The 7,806-nt window shown below is 34.5% G+C and overlaps 1 protein-coding gene across 2 annotated transcripts in view; it reads left to right on the top strand.

The window, feature by feature from the left end:
* Positions 1 to 2,917: 2,917 nt before the first annotated feature.
* The window catches only part of LOC142349822 (uncharacterized), a 47,344-nt gene continuing 42,455 nt past the window's right edge, over positions 2,918 to 7,806 (top strand). Inside the window, exon 1 of one of the 2 annotated variants that reach the window (XM_075401625.1) lies at positions 2,918 to 3,032. The gene's annotated coding sequence lies outside the window, so the exon portion shown is untranslated. Of the gene's footprint in view, positions 3,033 to 4,338; positions 4,459 to 7,806 lie in introns of those variants that run through there. The other variant, XM_075401616.1, reaches the window with a different exon arrangement.

Here is a 7,806-nt window from a genome sequence, read left to right as displayed (position 1 = left end):
AATTATAGGGGATGAACAAAGTGGGGTGAAAAGAAGTACAACCAATTGAATTACCAATGAAATAACAGGTTAACGGCCAATAAACACTACGATATCTGCATCAACATTGTACCTCGATTTTATCACACTCTTTTAATGACACTAATCTATATAAACATGGAAGAAAAAAGAATGTGACGAACTTGTAGTCTAATGTGGGCAATAGTATGATAAAGTTGTGCAATTGTTCTAATCGCAACGGGATTTGATATAATATCTTCGCCTCGGAGTTTGATAACTTCTCGGTAGCAGTAACAACCTTTGGTAATATTCATCGTGACGTTATCGAACTTCGAAACGGAGCAGAGTAGTTGAATAACTTGGAGTAGCCGATAACAACCATCTGGTAGTGTTTTTAGCCAGCTCTCGTTTACAACAGTGGCATGACAACTTCATCACACTATTGCCGAGATTAGATGAAGAGTTTGTCACACTCTTTTATCGTGCCAGTTTATATAGTAATAGGGTCATTAATTGACTGTGATAAACTCGTAGTCTAATGACGAGCCGAATTGATAGTAATAATTAGGCATTAGGGTGTTATTTCACCGGGAAGTAATGCACCTGTATGGTTATAGCAGCGAGAGTTGAATATATCATATTCACCAAAAGGACAAATGTCCGTTAGATCACTACGCTCGTTACTCTGATATTTTCACTCGAATACCGACTTCCTTTAATTTCTTTTATGCACTATAATAAACCGACGCAATATGCGTCGATGAGAGGTACTCATGTATACACTTATGATATAATTAATGGTGTATAGGGAATCAATGGTGTGAAAAACTTTTCCAAAGTCTCATTACAAGTGGGAGTAATATTGCATCAAAATTGATCTTTTACTTCGTAAAACTATAGGGGGTGCTAATTTTCTCATGATTTTCAGTATATATATATATATATATATATATATATATATATATATATATATACCCATTGGTGGCTATAATTATTTAGAAGTTATCAGACTCCGAAAGGAAAGCAAAGTTCTTCAATTAATACAAGAAAGCAATAAGAAACAGTGGCAAAATTGTGCTAGGGGATTAGAATAGTTTTTCTCTCCAATTTTACTATCTGAAAAATGGACAGAAGCAAGTGGCTCGGCAAGTAGTATAATGAACCACACAAGCGGCCTACTAATTGCTACAGGAGTTGGTTAAAAACATGAATATAAGGTTAAAAAATCTCGAAGGCTATCACTTCAGTGTAATATCTCGAAGGCATAAAAACATTGTTGTAAATTGGAATATTTTGTTTTGAAAGATGCGCTCGCATATCTTTTTGTTTTTTTTCGAATGTGATAAACATGCCACACCCAGGGTAATTAAATGCAACGGAGTTCCTTAGCTTGCTTTAGTAGTCTGTGTCTTCTAAGCCCGACTGAGGTCCCAGACCGAAGTGAACACACAAGGGGGGTGTCGTTTGTTCAAAATTACACGGTCTAGAAACACAAATGAACGAACGATAGTCTGGACATAGGCAACTTTGAACGCACGATAGTTTGGACATAGGCAACTTTGAACGCACGATAGTTTGGACATAGGCAACTTTGAACGCACGATAGTCTGGACATAGGCAACTTTGAATGAATGAAAGTCTGAACATAGTGACCCTGGAGTGCACGCAAAATTTTTGAATGGAAAAATGAAAGTAACTCTCACTCAAGTGAAAGTTTTGTACGAAGAACACCTCAACTCACTTGAGTTCAAAAGTTGCAAAATTTCGAACGCAGGAAAAGTCGCATCCACCATTTGCTTTGTTATGAAAAATTTCACGCCTAGCATTATAGACCATTGCTGAAGATGCAAAACAAAATCAAGCTCTTATTCCTGGGTGGCTGGCACGACCTTCAACCAATATTTTCATCGAGCACTTTTTTAAATTTAAAATGTACCAACTGCTGGGGCACTTCATCATTACCATCACCCTAAGATATCTACACTTGAAACGAATAATTTTTAAAAATGTTGTGTACAACTTATATGAATAAAACCTATACAACTGGCAATAGGTCTGGACACAAACGCATTGAGTTCTGAACACACTTACTCTACGAACTCGATAAAATCAGTAGAGGAAAAGAACTATATAAATCCGTGATGAAGAACATTTCGATTATGTTTAAATTTCATTGGTTTTAATCAAAATTAAAAGAATTGTCATTTTGAAAACCCGGAAAACCAGGGCTATTGCCTTGTCCCAGGAAGTTTTCCATAACTTTCTACTTTTTGCGAAGTAACCTAATATATATTTAAAAGTTGTAATTACGTAAGTTATGTCAAGATAGAATCATATTCGAAATCCAAACGGCCTGTTTTGTTAAACAAATAAGTCTTTTGACAGAGCTAAAGATCCCTAAAGTAATCTATCTGTTATCTAAAGTAACACACTTTCATAAAACTCTTATTAGAAGACTCATTTTAGATGACAGTAATGTCATTAGATTATCATTAAAGCACTTTTTGTTTAATGTTTTGTGTTATGTCATTTTTGGACCTTTTCCGTTTGTGCCCCCTCCCAAGCTTAGTGGGTACATATTAATTGTATCCCATAGACGCACTTGTCATATTTTCATATAATGAATTACTATGTAATGGCACCGGCTCTGTAACTGGGGGGCGCACAACGTACTGGGAGGTGCACAAACGGAAAAGATCCTCATTTTTTATGAGCCGGTAATAAACCTTGTACATAGGTGATATAAATTTTGTAGAAGGTGAGTTCAAGATGTTGAAAACCAACCACCTTGAAATCACTAGAAGCATCGTAGTATCAAGTCACTAAGTATTTCGGGCAAGTAACAGTTGTTGAGAGTCTTTGGAAAAAGTAGCAATGGTCGTAGGCAGGAAAATTCACAGTGGAAATTGTTGCATATAGAGTATCTAAAAAATTTCATCATCTGGATTTTAGCAAAAAGACCTCGTTTTAGAAAAATGGTGATGTAACCTCTTATTGAAAATTGGTACCCAAAGGTGTTGCGTACGTCAAAAGTAAGTTAGCACCCTATAGTTTTACTAATTGAATATTCATTTTTGAGCCAATATTATACCAACTTGCAATTGAATTTCACAAATATTTTTCACATCAATAACCCCCTGCTCTAGTTGTCTTGCGATCCTCTTAAATAGAAATAACGTTCAATTAACAACCCATTCTAATTTTAATGATGTCCAATCAAGTTTTGTACTAAAAACTTTTCTCGAAATTATGTTATCATGGTTGTTGAATGGCTGTATTGGCAGTAGTTTAAAAATTGAAGAGAGAAGAGATTTAATGTATATCTGATTTCTTGACGAATTTCTTTTTTTACTGTGAAACTTTTATGATTTTTAATTTTTCCTTGTATCTGGTAAAATATCATTTAGAATCATCTCAATTTATAAGGAAAGCAGCACCACTGGTATAGAGTTTGACAGATTTGAAAAAAATGTACTTTAGTTACAAGTTGGTGTTAACTATAGTCAAAATCCTAAATTTTGCTTAGCAAAACTGTAGGCTCGTCACTTCCTGTTGACCTTCAAAAGATGTGCTCAAATTGCTTTTTTACCAAAAAATGCTAGCAGTTTTTAGTAGTGGTTTTTGAAACGATCTATTATTGTCTTGATTCTCGTATCAGTGGAAGCATTAGCCTGAGAGAATTCATATTTCTGATTTCTGGGAAAACATCATGAATTCGTAATAAAAATTTTAGACGAAAGTGGCCAGTTTTCTTTCTGAGATGCTGTAAATTGAGGCCCTCCTGAAATCTATTATTCATCATGATCATGGCAGTTACATGACAGTATACCCAATGCCATTATACCCAATGCCTTTATACCCAGTGGCAATATACCCAATGCCATTAAACCTAATGTATTTTGATTTTTTCGTACACTAATCCGACTACCAAGTAGCCATCGCTATTCCACGTATGTTTTAACATATTCAAGAGGATTTTTTATCCCGTATTTGATTGTAATAATTTTATATCAAAACCCACGAGCCGCTGAGGTTGAACGAAAATATCAAAATGCATTGGGTTTAATGGCATTGGGTATATTGGTATTGGGTATATTGGCATTGGGTTTATTGTCCTGACACCATCAAAGCTACATCCTTCTTATCAAAAAATGTGAACTATTATTCCCCCTCGTGCGCGCGTGCTATATCAAAAAATATAAGTTGCAAGTCGGGGAATAAAAACAACTATGGGCGAGACAAAATAGATCGAAAGTTTTCATAGTGAAATCAAATTATGCATCCCAGTGTAAGATTTGCAAATTGGGCGTTTACGTTTTTACTGCAAAAGCAGTTTTCAATACATTGATTTACCATCAGTATTATGGATCTGTCTCTGCTATTGTTTTTCTGTATCCATGATGAAAAAATCTTTACCAACTACAACGGTGCAGAATGAATGCAAACAGCTTAATTTTGGTGAGTACAAATAAAATACGTGAAAACAATATACGGGATCCAGTTTTGACACAAAAAAAAACTCATTTCTTGCCATTTTCTGTCTTGCCAATTCTATTAATTCCTTAGCATCAGATACTGACTTGAAAATTATAACCGCACTAACAAATGATGTTTTTGGTATATTTTGAGGCTATAGATTGCAGCGTAGCTCAGCTTTTTGAGATTCTCTCAAATTTTCTCAAATATTTGTTTTTTTTCTCAAGCAAATACAGAATTGTAATTTCTCATTATTCCCAATAGTTTACGCAGACTTGCGAAAATCCGTATTTTCAGGCAACAAAAGATGACTCAGCTAAGGCTCTTAGTGAATGACAGTTCTTTTCAGTGAATTCATGAGTAACTTATACTGTAAGAGATTTTTCATCCAAAGGTTACGTGACTCTGATTAAAGCACTGAGAAAATCTGGCATTGGTTGAGAACCAAGGAGTGTCCCAAATCAAGCTAGAAACTTGGTCACCTATAACAGGACTCGCGTATCCTTTCTTGAGACACCAACTTGCATCTTACAATATGGCTCTATATCGAAAATGTGACATTACAGAATCTGACAGAGATCAAAGATATTTTAAATTCAAAGGTGTGGCTGGCAATCTAAGGTTTAACGCGTTTCAAGCGAATTAGCGAATTAATCAGCTTTTGCAAATCCATCTTTAAACTGATGATTCGGGCGGAAAACTAGCGCATTAATCTGCTAAAGAATACATCTTTGAAACTGTGTACTTTCTCTAGTAGAAAAGGTCTTCATATAAAAAATGCAGGAAATTAATTTTAAAAAAAATTTAAGAAATCCGTCAACGCAATCTGAAATATAATTCTTTGAGAGAAAAATCTCGAAACTTTTTTTTCAAGTTAATAGTCATCGGAACAATTTCGCTGCAAACAATGTTCTATACAATAGGATGCAAAAAAAACTATTATTCGTGGCTATATTTCTCAAATTTTTATACTATTTGAAACAATTTATAGTTTATCATTTTGATAGTAACCAAAAGCCTATTTTTTGCCAATTACAGCAAAAAAAAAGAGAAGAAGAATTCAATCATAAATCATGAACTGGCCTCCAACGGCAGCATTGTTCAGCATTCGTAGATAGATAACTAATCACAAAAAGACCGTCAGTTAAAAACGGAATGAACTCAACGAATCTCTCTCTCTGCAAATTGCATGAAAAATTTGCATGTAAAGTTAACAAGAAAACTTTGTTGATTCTGTGGTAACCAAAATCACACATCATTTTCCTTACCTTTGTTATATGATAATGAAATTTTAGCCAAGCGAACACAAAATATATGTAAAGAAGACCATGTTAAAACTCTTTACCAAGTACAAGGATACCAGCTGATATGTCCTATTAATTTATTCTCAAGTTTTCCAATTTTTGTTGGGATTTACTTTGTGGCGTTTTAATCATCCAATGATAAAAACTAGCTACAGTTTAATGAAAGATTTTTGATTGTTTTTCACCTCAAAATCGACATACCCAGAGAAGAACCGCTGATTCGACTTTGCAGGTAAATTCTAGGTAATTTATCCTTAAGTATCATTTTTTGCATGCAATCTTCCAGTTAATTTTACCCGCAATTTCACTTAACCGCAAACGTTGAAGGCAAATTTACCCAGACTTTTTCAGAATATATATAGGTATGTATATGCATGTGCGTGTGTGTGCGTGTGCGTATGTCTGTATCTATACAACTAAATTGTTTTACAAATCTGTTATATGTGATAAAAAAATTCTTATTAGTTGATTGAAACTGTCGTTCTGTTAGGTTATGTTTTATATGCTTCATATTTTTGTTTTCTTTGGGTCATATCGGTTATCTGTGAGTATTAATTGTTTTAAAAAATGCACAATGTCTTCACTTATTTTGAACAAGTTTTTATCAGCGTGCTAAAGAAATCAATATTTTGCTCAAATTTTTGGAATATTTTGTAAAAAGACGGACGGTTTGAAGTTGCTAGAAAAAAAGAAAGCTCCATGTCTTACGTTAAACAATCGATATTACAAACCACGCAGAGCGTTCCAAATAAGCTTTCTTACAATTCCAGCCAATCAACCGTTTTCTGGAAAAAGTTTTGTACGATAAATTAAGTACAAAAAGTAGCATTCGAAATAATTCACAAAATGTTTTAAAATAGATATTAATCATATCGAGAGTTGCGGTCATCTTGAGAAAGTTTGTTCAATCTTCTGACAGCCCAGTTATATTGATATTGGGAGAAAAGTTTTAAAATTGCGTAATAAGACCAACTCAATTTTATTATTTCCGATAGCACATTTTTAGTTCTTCTGTTTCTTCGATAAATTTTTTGATCAAAGAAGAGCTTTTGAAACATCAAGAACTGAAAGCTCCCCTGTCGAATAAGTTGATGCACATGTTGATTTGAAATTGGGTTCTTGCCGTGTTCAAACAGCTCAGGTACCTTGTGTAGGCTTTGTCAGACAACATAGGGTCATTGAATTTCAATTTTCTGCCGCTCCGTCTTGGATGGTCGTCATGAAGGTTTTCAAAATGGAGTTTTTCTGCTTTTTGTTTCTTTGAAAAGTGTTCGTCAACTTCTGCATAATTTCTGTATGTTGAATCGAAACCAGTAAATTTTTTTTCGGCGCTTCCGGAGTTCGGCTGTTTTCTGTCTGGTGTTTGAGGGTATATATTTTGTTTTTCTGCGTGTGGATCGTCGGCTTTATGGTACTGTTGGGTTCTGGCTCTGTCCACTTTCCGCATGTGGACATTATCGTAAAGAGTAGGATCGGTGTTCAGGTAGCCGAATTTCTTATGATCGGTGGTCAGATGTCGCTTAGGGGAAAATTCGCCGATCTGCCTTGCGTATGCGCGCGTAAGACAGACGCTAATGAGAACAGAATTTAGAAGAAAATGCGAAGCAGTGTTCATTTTTAGGACAATGTTCTGTAAAGTTTCTTCTTGACTGTCTGCAAATTGCAAATAAATTATAATGATTAGTTATATTAACTTGGTTAGTTTTTCTTGGTTAATTATTATTTGGTTATGTGGATTTGGTTACCTTGGGGTGTAGCAACCCTCGGAGATAAACTGATTCTTAGTTCAAAATTAGTTGCAACTGATTCTATTGGTCTAAATCGGTTTTGGAACCTTCAAGTTCAAATTCTAAATTGACTGTGTTAATTTACTCAACAACAAATTTGACTGTTTGTTTGTTTAAATTAGTTTATCTCAAAACTGTTGTCGAAAGGTTCAAAAGGAAGGCGAGAAATTTAGTGTTTGTGTGTTTATTTCATCTGCTAACAATGTTTCCGTTGTGATGTTGGCAGAGTTGATAATTTG

Source organism: Convolutriloba macropyga, chromosome 1, assembly GCF_964194025.1.
Source record: "Convolutriloba macropyga chromosome 1, txConMacr16.3, whole genome shotgun sequence".
NCBI lineage: Eukaryota > Metazoa > Xenacoelomorpha > Acoela > Convolutidae > Convolutriloba > Convolutriloba macropyga.
Note: the sequence above shows the minus strand (reverse complement) of the source record. Positions and strands in the feature narration are given on the sequence as shown.